Source organism: Dasypus novemcinctus, chromosome 14 (genome assembly GCF_030445035.2).
Source record: "Dasypus novemcinctus isolate mDasNov1 chromosome 14, mDasNov1.1.hap2, whole genome shotgun sequence".
NCBI classification, from domain to species: domain Eukaryota; kingdom Metazoa; phylum Chordata; class Mammalia; order Cingulata; family Dasypodidae; genus Dasypus; species Dasypus novemcinctus.
The window spans coordinates 56,394,058-56,406,334 of record NC_080686.1 but is presented as its reverse complement, the minus strand read 5'-3'; the positions used below and the strand labels follow the sequence as shown (position 1 = coordinate 56,406,334).

The 12,277-nt window shown below is 41.5% G+C and overlaps 1 non-coding gene across 1 annotated transcript; it reads right to left on the bottom strand.

Moving 5' to 3' along the window:
- Positions 1–8,184: 8,184 nt before the first annotated feature.
- LOC111759495 (U6 spliceosomal RNA) lies at positions 8,185–8,291 on the bottom strand. The gene has a single exon (XR_002793463.1). It is a non-coding gene; the product is annotated as a U6 spliceosomal RNA (small nuclear RNA).
- Between the last annotated feature and the right edge of the window lie 3,986 nt (positions 8,292–12,277).

Sequence of the window (12,277 nt, the reverse complement as noted above, 5' to 3'; positions counted from 1 at the left end):
ACGGAAGAAGCTGGGACTACAGAGCCTTAAGAGGAAAGAGGAAGGTTGAACCCTTGCAGACATCACCCACCATCTTGCGTCAACACATGGCAACAGACTTTGGGTGAAGCAGTACCTGTTACGGTACCTTGAGTGGGACTCTCTATGGCCTTGTGACTGTAGGCTTTTACCCCAAATAAATACCCTTTAAAAAAGTCAACAGATTTCTGGTACTTTCCATCAGCTCCCCTTTGGCTGACTAATACAGAAGTATCTCATGGGAGCTAAGGAAAAAGACCAGCCAAATTCGTTATTATACAACAACTCCCCTCCCACCTAGTTCCCCTATCAGAGACCAGCTCCTCAACCTCAAGGGTGTCACTTCCCTGCCAGCCTGCAAAATTATTCAGAAAAGCCAGTCACATCCTTCTGTCGGAGCCAGGGGCCACCCCACCCTCTGGACACTACAAAGCCTGCCTCCCCCCACCCCGTGTGGCCCAGCACGGTGGGCGGTGTCCTCTTCCCTCTGGGCTGTGAGCGTGTGCAACCAATAAACTGCTGCCAGTCTCTTCCGTCCAGTGTTGAGGGTCATGCGTTCAGCTCTTCTGAGAACCCCAGGGTGAGACTCCCTCCAGAGGAGGTGAACATAACAGGATCACAGAGGGCTGCATGGGAGGTGGGCACAGTGAGCACATAGTGGAGCCGAGTCTGCCTTATGCTGCTTTACGAAAGCACAGGAAACCATAATGTAAATTATAGTCCACGATTAGCAGCAATGCTTCAATACGTGCTCATCAATTGTAACAAATGTACCACGCTAATGAGGAATGTTGTTAACGGGGAAAGTGTGGGAGGGGAAAGGGGTGGGGTTTGGGAATCCCCTATATTTTTTATGTAACATTTATATAATCTAAAGCTTCTTTAAAATTTTTAAAATTTTAGAAATTAAAAAAATTTTTAAAAAGCATGGTACAGTTCATCTCAGCCTAAATGCTACAGAAGTGAGTAGATAAAAAATATTCAGCCATTGAATTCAAAATGATCACATTTGGCCCCCAGAGTTGTTTCCATTGCTTTTTTTTCCTCTCTCCTCCTCCTCCCCCCACCCCCAGTTGTCTGCTCTCTGTGTCCATTCACTGTGTGTTCTTCTGTGTCCACTTGTATTCTCATCAGCAGCCCTGGGAATCTGCATCTCTTTTTTGGTTGTTGTTGCATTATCTTGCTGCGCCAGCTCTCCATGTGTGCAGTGCCACTCCTTGGCAAGCTGCACGTGGGGCTCCCCAATGCGGAGGACACCTTGATGAGGGGGACACCCATGTGTGGCAAGGTACTCCTTGTGAGCATCAGTGCTGCACGTGGGCCAGCTCCACACGGGTCAAGGAGGCCCTGGGTTTGAACCGTGGACCTCCCATGTGGAAGGCAGATGCTCTATCCGTTGAGCCAAGTCCACTTCCTCCTTTGCGTTTAACTTGAGACTAGGAGAACAAGCGCCAGCCACGTGGTGATGCTCTGAGTTTCCAATTTTCTTCCTTGGATCCTGCCTACAATTGCCAGTGTCACCTCCATTTCATCCTTAAAGCTTTGTGTAGTCTCACAACTTTATTTACTCACTACTAAAGATAAGCTCCATTTGAACACTAAGTCAGAACTCAACAATTTGACTTTTAGAAACAGCTAAGGAGTTAAAAGAAACAGCTAACAATATTGTGAATGCTTACTTTCTCCAATTTGGGTAGTGCAAGAAACAATTGATTATCATTTTAATTCCTTGTACTTTTTTGGTTCTTTGCTCCATGGCAAATGTGTACGTATAAAAGATAAAAAGTTAGGGATGACTCCCCCTCTCATAAGCGGAAATTGTCAATGTACTGAGGAAATCCATAAGGATATTTTATGGAACATATTTGTTCCGCATTGCTGAATTGTAGCCAGTTTTTGTCAGGGAAATAAATTAGGACATATTGTTTTCCTGTACTCAGGAAACTGCTGGCTCCGTGTCCAGTATTCATTCCACAGATCCATGACTCACCAATAAATGACCTGGATAAATGAACACAGTATTCATTTATGACTGGCTGTGACCCCTCCTTTTGATGATTCTTACTCTATTCTTCATCTAGAAATTCCATTTTCATTTGGAATATATAAATCAATGTCACTGTCAATGTTTAAACATAACCCCAAAACAATTTCTTAGCTGGCATTTTTTTTCTGAACAATGGTGTACACTAATTATTTCAACTTCAATTTAAATTTACAAGCCACTGCTGTGTGCCCATGGCATTCCAATGTTCTTACGACTTCCTTTACATCCCGGAGTCCTCCTTCCCAGAGCTTTTTGTGGTATGCTGGCTTGCAAATCCGGTGATCAGTGTTGTCCAGGGAGAGAACCTTCTCTTTATGTTTTTGTTTTGTTTTATTTTATTCTGTTTTTGAGGTACCCGGGCTAGAGATTGAACCCAAGACCTCATATGTGGAAAGCCAGTGCTCAACCACTGAGCCACATCGGCTCCCCTGAGTTGGTTGTTCCATTTGTTTGCTTATTGTTTGTTTTTGTTTTTGTTTTTAGGAGGCACTGGCAACCAAACCACAACCTCCCAAGTGGGAAGTAGGTGCTCAATCACTTGAGCCACATCTGCTCCCTCTGTTTGACTTGTGTACAAATTAATATGATAAACTCTCTTGAAGTGTATTGTGTTCTAGGCTTTGTGCTACATTCCACAAGCAGAAAAATGAGAAGGGTACCATCTCTGTGCCTTTAAGAACTTGTGGTCCAGCTACTAGATATACACTAATAGGAATAATTTTGAGACTATGTGATATAACAGAAGTATTGACAAAATGCTTGTGGAGAAAGGAGAAGGGGATTAGTTCTGTTGGGAGGTGGAGAGAGGAGATGTCAAGAAAGACTTTTTCTTAGATCAGGGGTTCCCAAATGTGGGTGCCAGGACCAGTGCTGGTTGATTTTTTGGCAGACTGAGATGAAAGAAAGAGAGAGAAAGAGGGAGGAATGAGGCAATGGGTTTTCTGTAAATTAAATTAAATTTCATAAGCTAACTTTATTATCTTTTTCCTTATTCTTTAGCCTGAGACCGTTATTGTAAAAATTATCAGAAACTTTAACAGCAACATTCACAACAGCTTGGGACATCAACTGCATAGTTTCAAAAGTTAAACCAGCAACTGCAAATACTACAGTAACTTGATCAAATTCAATTCTAATTTGGGAAGTGGATATGGCTCAACTGATAGACTGTCCACCTACCATATGGAAGGTCTAGGGTTTAAACCCAGGGTCTCCTGATCTGTGTGACGAACTGGCCCACGTACAGTGCTGCTGCATGCAAGGAGTGCTGTGCCACACAGAGGTGTCCTCCATGTAGGGGAGCCCCATGTGCAGGGAGTGTGCCCCGTAAGGAGAGCCGCCCCACGCGAAAAAGTGCAGCCTGCCCAGGAGTGGTGCTGTACACATGGAGAGCTGACACAGCAAGATGATACAACAAAAAAGAGACATAGATTCCCAGTGCCCCTGACAAGAATGCAGGTGGACACAGAAGAACACACAGTGAATGGACACAGAGAGCAGACAGTGGGGGGTGGGGGGGAGGGGAAGGGGAGAGAAATAAATAAAATAAATCTTTAGAGAAAAAAAAATCAGTTCCAACTCTACTAGGAGTTAGGCCACCAGACCTCACAGGATAAGAGCCATCTTCCACAAAATTGTCCTTCAGGTCCCAGTTACAAGTTTAGGGACTGAACTGGCTACAAATTTGGGGGTTCCCATGACCGCCTATTTGAAAATTCACTGGAGTCACTAACAGAACTCACCAAAAGTGGTATACTTACAATGATAGTTTTATTATAGTAAGAGGATACAAATATGAAGAAGCCGAAAGAAGAGACACATAGGGCGAGGTCTGGGAGGGTCGCAAACACAAGCTGTCTGGTCCTCTCTACCTGAAGTTGGCCTCCTGAGAGCTTGAGGTATCAGAGCTTCAAGTGTGCCAAGTTTATACGGGATCTCATTACCCAGGCAGGATTGATGGAATCAATGCTCACGTGGTTGAGCTCAGTCTGAAGCCCCCTCCCCACCCAGAGGTGGGGGTGGGTGGACTGATAAGATGTGGCTTAAAGCCCCAGCCCTCTAATCACATGGTTGGTCTTTCTAGTGGGGACTGCAGGTGTGGGTGGCTCCTCCCTCCCTGCCCTCTATTAGCTTGTGAAATATCAGGTGTGGTCCTGGGGGCTCCCTGAAGAACAAAAGTTACTCCTATCCAGGAAAGTCCAAAGATTCAGTGGTTCTTTACCCAGGAATTAAGGCTAAAGACCCAGCCAAAATTTTTCTATACTGCACTTTTATTTTTATACTGCAATTATGAACTTACATGTTTTTTTCTGTTATATTTTCCCTTTATGGAGTGATGATAATATGCATTATTTATTGTCCTTAATGGAAAAATGAAACTTGGCAATCTCACATCAGCCTCCCTTTTCATGTATTCATTCATTTATTATTTCTTGAAATCCCAAAGAGTGGGAGCAATTGTTATGGATGGTTACATTTGAGCTGGGACTGGAAAAGAGATATAAGGGAGTATTCAAAGGAATTTCTGCTTTTTTGGTCAGTGGTTTACCACATCTACATTAAGGGAAAATTAAGAAAAGAAAATATATACCCTTGCATTTTTTTATTTTTAAAAAGTTTGAACTATACCATACATACATAAACATACACAAACAATAAGTGTATAGTAATAGTTATGAACTTACAAAACAAACATACATAACATCATACAGGGACATCATAACTCACCCTGCCAACAATACCTTGCTTTGTTGTGAAACATTTTTAACTAATGATGAAAGTGCATCCTCAAAATATTACTAACAATGAAAGTATCTTGCATTTGGTATATTCTTCTTCCAACCCACCCTATTATTTTATTATTATTATATAATTTATATATGAACATACATAAATGATAAGTGTATAGTAAAAGTTATGAATTTAGAAAGCAAACATACATAACATCACACAGTGGTCCATACATCAACCCTCTATCAATACCTTGCATTGTTGTGAGACATTTGTTATAAATTACAAAAGAATATCATCAAAATCTTACTACTAACTATAGTCCTTATCTTACATTTGGAGTATTTTCCCTCAACCCCCCATTATTATTTTTTAAATATATTTTTGCGACAGAAGTTGTGAACTTACAAAATAATCATGCACATGTACAGGATTCCCATACAACACCCCTCTATTAACATACCAAACCATGGTGGAACATTTATTACAGATTATGAGATAATATCATCAGAGTATTACTAGGTCCATAGTGAATATTTGGCACACTATTTCCCATACTCCCCCATTAACAACACAGTACATCTTTGGCATAAATGCATGAATATACATTATTATTGTTAACCACAGTCCATAGGTCATTGCCATTGTATTTTTTCCCATCCTTCACCACATTCCCATCACCCTGCAATAGAGATATACATCTGCTCTAGCTCACAAAGGACACTCTTGCATCTGTGCCATCAACCATAATTCTCATCCACCTCTGGGTTTACTATGTTATTCAGTCCCTAGATTATTCTCTAGCTTTCTTTCAATTGGCATTTACATCCCTAGACTACTCTTTTCAGTCACATTCTGAATTATAAAACAGCTGTTACTCACTACAATGTGTTACAATCAACTCTCTACTTTTCCACACTTTTACAATAAGGTTCATTAAAACATCTACATACATTAAACACCAGTAGTCCATCACAGTCCTCCCCTTATCTCCTTAAAGAATCCACTACCTACCACCAGGTCTTGAAGCTCTGTTCCTACATTTTCTTCTAGGAGCTTTATGGTTCTTGCTTTTATATTTAGGTTTTTGATCCATTTTGAGTTAATTTTTGTATAAGGTGTGAGATAGGGGTCCTCTTTCCTTCTTTTGGCTGTGGATATCCAGTTCTCTCAGCACCATTTGTTGAATGAACTGTTCTGCCCAAGCTAGATGGGTTTGACAGGCTAGTCAAATATCACTTGACCATAGAAGTGAGGGTCTGTTTCTGAACCATCAATTTGGTTCCATTGGTCTACGTGCCTGTCATTATGCCAGTACCATGCTGGGTTTTTTACCACTATAGCTAGGTAATGTGATTTAAAGTCCAGAAGTGAGAGTCCTCCAACTTCACTTTTCCTTTTTAAGATACTTCTGGCTATTTGGGACCCCTAACCCAAATAAATTCGATAATCATGTTTTCCATTCATTTAAAAATGCTGGGGAAACAGATGTGGCTTAACCTATTGGGCTCCCATCTACCATATAGGAGGCCCAGGGTACGATGCCCAGGGCCTCCTAGTGAGGGCAAGCTGGCCCACACAGTGTGCCGACCCATGCAGAATTGCAGCCCCGTGCAGGAGTGCCACCCTGTGTGGGAATGACACCCCATGTGGGAAAGCTACCCCGCACAGGATAGCTGGCCGACATGGAAAGCTGATGCAGCAAGATGACACAACAAGAGACACAGAGGAGAGAAAATAAGAAGACATAGCAGAACAGGGAGATGAGGTGGCACAAGGGAGTAACTGCTCCTCTCCCACTCTGGAAGGTCCCAGGATCGGTTCCTCGAGCTGCTTTATGAGAATACAAGCAGACACAAAAGAACACACAATGAATGGACACAGAGAGCAGACAATGGGGGAAACAGTGGGGAGAGGGAAGAAATAAATAAATGAATAAATAAATAATTTTTTAAATGCTGGTGGAATTTTTGTCAGGATTGCATTGAATCTGTATATCAATTTTTGTAGAATTGACATATTAATGATATTTAGTCTTCAAATCCATGAGCATGGAACTTTCTTCCAATTATTTAGGTCTTTTTAAAATTTCTTTTAATAATGAATTGTAGTTTTCTGAATACAAGTCCTTTACATTGTTGGTTAAATTTATTCCTAAATATTTGATTCTTTTAGTTACTATTGTAAATGGAATTTTTTTCCTGACTTCTGCCTCAGATTGTGCATTACTAGTGTCTTTTAAAGTCTGTTTGATCTAATATAAGTATAGGTACTCCACCTTTTTTTTTCATTTTGGTTACTGAATGTTTGGAATATCTTTTTCCAGTCTTTCACTTTGAATCTATTGGTATCCTTGGGTCCAAGGTGAATCTCTTGGAGACTGCATATAGGTGGTTCATACTTCCTTATCTATTCTACCATTCTGTGTCTTTTGATTGGGGAGTTTAATCAATTAACATTCAATGATATTACTGTAAAGGCAGTTCTTATTTCACCCATTTTGACCTTTGGGTTTTATCTGTCATATTTTACTTTTACCTTTCTTTTGAGGCTTTTAGTTACTTTTACTGATATAAGCTTCATTTCTAGACTCACTTCCAAGTCTCTCTCTACTGTCTTTTCTTTTCAGACTGCAGCATACCCTTTAGTATTTCCTGCAAAGCCAGACTCTTGGTTACAAACCCTCAGTTTTTGTTTATCTGTGAATACTCTAAACTCACCCTCATTTTTGAAGGACATTCTTGCTGGATATAAGATTCTTGGATGCAAGTTTTTCTCTTGCATCATCTTAAATATATCATACCACTGTCTTCTTGCCTCCATGGTTTCTGATGAGAAATCAGCACTTAATCTTATTGGGCATCCCTTATACATTATGTATTGCTTTTCTCTTGCTGCTCTCAGAATTCTCTTTTTCTTTGGCATTTAACATTTTGATGACTATGTGTCTTGGAGTTGGTCTTCGCAGATTTATTTGGATGGGAGGCATTATGCTTCTTGGACATGGATATCCATGTCCTTCAATAGGGTTGGGAAATTTTCTACATTATTTCTTCAAATATTTCTTTTGCCCCATATCCCTTCTCTTCTCCTTCTGGTACACCCATGGCACATGTGTTTGCATGTCTCTTGCTGTTGTTTAGTTCCCTGAGATGTTCAATTCTTTCCATTCATTTCTTCATCTCTTCTTTTGTATGTTCACTTTTGGAAGTCATTTCTTCAAGCTTACCAATCCTTTCTGTTGCCCCCTCAAATCTGCTATTATATTATTCCAGTGTATTTTAAATTTCATTTATTGTGCCTTTCATTCCTTTAAGATCTGCTATTTTTCTATGTTTGCTTTCAAATTCTTCTTTGTGCTCATCCAATATTTTTTTTCTTTCTTTTTTAAAAATATGGAACACTTCATGAATTTGCGGGTCATCCTTATGCAGGGGCTATGCTAATCTTCTCTGTATCATTCCAATTTTAGTATATATGCTGCCAAAGTGCGCACCCATTGTCTTCTTAATATCCATAATATGTTTAGCCATCTTGAATGTATTAAGGAGATTTGTTTGAACATCTATGATTAGTTGTCTCAACTCCTTTATGTCATCTGGAGTTTTTACTTTTTCCTTTACCTGGACCATATCTTCCTGTTTCTTGGTGTGGATTGTAATTTTTTGTTGGAGTCTTGCCATCTGAGTTACTAGATGTATTTGTTCTGCATGCAGTTTTTCTCTTTAATTTAGGACTTTTCTCCCTTGTTGTTTGTGTAGTCAGAGCCAAGGATATATTGGTGCTGTAAGCTGTGGATGCTCATGTTACCTGCTCCAAAATGACCACAACTATTAGACTTCCAACTCTTCCGTTGTGCCAGCCAAATGTACCTGCAATTACCTGGATAGTCTGGTACAGGGTCTGGCAGTCTCCTCCTTGCTAGTGGTAGGGCTGAAGCCTAGACTAGAGCTGCAGGCCAATCTGGATGAAAGAAGCTGGTCCTTCCATCACTGTGATTTTCAGTCAGCCCAGCTTCCCCTCATGCAGGGGGCAGAGTCAAAGTGCTGGCTACCAGCCTTTTTCCTACCTGGACAGGTTCAAAGTTTAGCTGTTCTTAGGGTTATACTTCAGCCAGCCGAATTTACTAATCAGTAGCTAAAGTCTGTGGCCAAATGTCTCTTCTCCTTTCACTGTTTTTGGGAAATGGAACTTCCAATTCCAGCCACAGAATAACTTCTGTAGCAGCTTGTGCTGCCAGAGTAGGATGATCACCAACCTTCTTAGCGTGGCCTGTACTTTCCCAGAGAGGTGGTACAGGTCCCTCCAGTTTCCTCCCTGCCAGAGGTGGGACTAGGGCCTAGGCTAGAGCTGTCATTGGATCTGGATGGAAAGAAGCCTGTCTGCCCCGCTTCCCTACATGCCAGGGTCAGAGTAAAAATGGCAGCCACCAGCCTCTTTCTGGCTTGGACAGGCTCAAACTTTAGCTGTTCTCAGGATTATACTTTAGCCCGCTGAATTTACTGATCAGTAGCTTAAGTTGGTGCCCAGCTATCTCTTCCTCCCCCATTTTTGGGAAGTGGAGTTTTCAATTCCAGCAGCAGAACAGCTCCTGAGGCAGCTTGTGCCTCCAGTGGAGGATGGGCACCAGCCTCCATGGCGTGGAGCGCTCTACTTACAAGTCTTCTCTGCAGATGGACAGTCTCTTCCTTTCATTCTTTTTTTTTTTAAAGATTTATTTTTATTTCTCTCCCCTTCCCTGCCCCCCCCCAGTTGTCTGTTCTTTGTGTCCATTTGCTGTGTGTTCTTCTTTGTCCGCTTCTGTTGTTGTCAGCGGCACAGGAATCTGTGTTTCTTTTTGTTGCATCATCTTGTTGTGTCAGCTCTCCATGTGTGCGGCACCATTCTTGGGCAGGCTGAACTTTCTTTCACGCTGGGTGGCTCTCCTTATGGGGCGCGCTCCTTGTGCATGGGGCTCCCTTACACGGGGGTCACCCCTGAGTGGCAGGGCACTCCTTGCGCGCATCAGCACTGCACATGGGCCAACTCCACACGGGTCAAGTAGGCCCAGGGTTTGAACCGCAGACCTCCCATGTGGTAGACAGACGCCCTATCCATTGGGCCAAGTCCACTTCACCCATTCTTTCAAGGATGTTGTAGGATGCCCTACTGGTTTCCTGGAGCCCCCAAACAAGTGATTTAGGTAGCTCTGGGTGATTATTAACTGCACTGTAGCACAAGCTGACTCTAGGAACTCCTTACTCTGCTGCCATCTTACTGGTTGTCTCTGTGCTTGATTTTTAAAACTGATTTTGAATGGGTTTCTTTTATGGGCCTCGGGGAGTGTTGGGAGAAGGTAAGAAGTAAGAGAAAAAACCTGAGTCCACAGTGGTGCAGAATTTGAAAGGGAGCTTTGTAAAGCAGTTGTTGCCATTATGAAAACTGGTTTCATAATGATCCCTACCCATAAAATCATGTGACTTTAGATAAAATTAGGCTTGAAAAATGCAAATTCTCTGCTTATTTCTAGGTGTTAGGTTAAAAAAAATAAAAGGAACCTTTGTATCTACATGCCTTTTTTTCTTAATTTTTCACAAGGGGGAGGGAAAAAAAGTGAGCCAATTGAATCTACGTGTCTAAGAACGTCAGCAGTGATAGAATCTTGGTCATGCTGCAGGCTGATTCAGTCCCGTGGCCTTTGTTCAACCACCTACAGCAGCAAAGCTTTTCATCTGTTTGCACAGGGATACCTGGCAGGAATTGAGCTATATCCATAATTTTAGGGAAAGTGTCATTTTTGGAGATGGCTCCAAGAAGAACCATAAAGACGATAAAAGGACTGAATAGTATCACAAAGATGTTTAAGAAGAGTATAGGGTTTCCACTATCTGAACTCTGGGGTAGTAATTCTGTTGCTGGATTTTTTCTAGGTTCTTGACTATGTTAAAAAAAAGAATTTTAAGTACATGCCAGTTTAGTTAGGCCAGTAGTTTATTAAGAAAATGAGAGAAAGAGAAATGGAAGTAAACAACAGATTATGTGTCGTAGGTGTATACTTGCAGGTTGGTCCAGGCAGGGGGAGGAAAAGGGCTAAAAGGGGGTAAAAAGGGCTGATTTACAGACTACAAATTCCTGTTACAGGTTACAAATCCCTAGGTGTATTTGCTTGCTGGTCCAGGCAGAGCAGAAAGGGCAAAAAGGGGGACGATTTAACTTCTGTGCTTGCCTTTTAAACCATTACTTACCCTGCCCCTTGTTAATATTTGGGGGAGGAGTCCCAGCTGTTTGCTAATTTGATTGGTTACCCTGCTCATCAATTCCCCTGGGGCCCCAAAGACAAAGCCCTTGTAGAATATCTGGGACTTTTCCTTGATCCTGGGTGAAATCCCATTTCAAACGTGGAATTCCTGCGAAGTTCTTCCAGCAGCCATCTTGTGGGTTCCTTAACCTCAGGGAGGGTTCCCATGGCCATATGTTACGCAGCCTTGGTTTTCTCTTAGGTCCCAGATTCGTCTTTTTATTCCCTAAATTAACCTGCCTCAATTCTACAAGTGCTTATATGCCCTGAGTTCCTCCCAGTATAAGTACTTTAAGAAATGATGAGAGATTTCCTTGAACACTTGCCAACAACACTTGTAAACAACAGGCTTTCATCTCTGTGTGTAGTTACAGGCACTCCCTGAGTATGGCAAAGTGAGAAGGCCCTGGCATCAGACACACTAAGTTCAAATCCTTGCTCTAACCCTTAGCAAGCCACAGCCTGGCTAAACCTCAGTTTCCTACTCTATACAAAGGGATAATATTCAGTTCTTACTTCATAGGGTTGTTCAGACTAGGAGTAATAAGCATGGGATCAACACGAACTACTACTGCTCTTCTTATATTTTAATTTTCATTATTGCTTTTCTCCTGCTGTTTACCTTCCCACCTACCATCTCTTAGGTGAAATAGTTTTGAGTCAAGTGAACATATGTACAATGTGTTGTTTTCAAGCTCCCTGCCACTAAAGCATTGGCACTTGAGCAAAAAAATACATGAACGTTTATAGGGAAGATAACTTATTTTTATTAGCCATCATGTATTTATTCAAATTAACCAAAATCTGATATCACAATATTTCTAGAAAAAGTCACATAGAGAAATAATGCTAAGTACTTAAGCAACTTCTACATTCTACCAATAATCCTGAGACCTCCCTTCCCCCATGACCTTTAGCAACCCAGTAATGGGAACGCTGAAAGGAGGGAAACACACCAGTGACAACGGGAGATTCCTTTCTAGTCCCTACTTTATAAATAGAGACAGACAGACATATAACCTTGAGGGGTCGATTCATGACCTGATCTGGCTCATAGAGGTTCACCTTGGTGCCTTCTTGGCGCTGAAATGACTAACTGAGCAGCTGGAGGTTGAGAGAAACTAAGAAGCCCTTATTACTCACATACTCCAGGGAAATATATTTTGACATTAAATTAAAAGGGGATGAAAGGGTCACGAGTTACC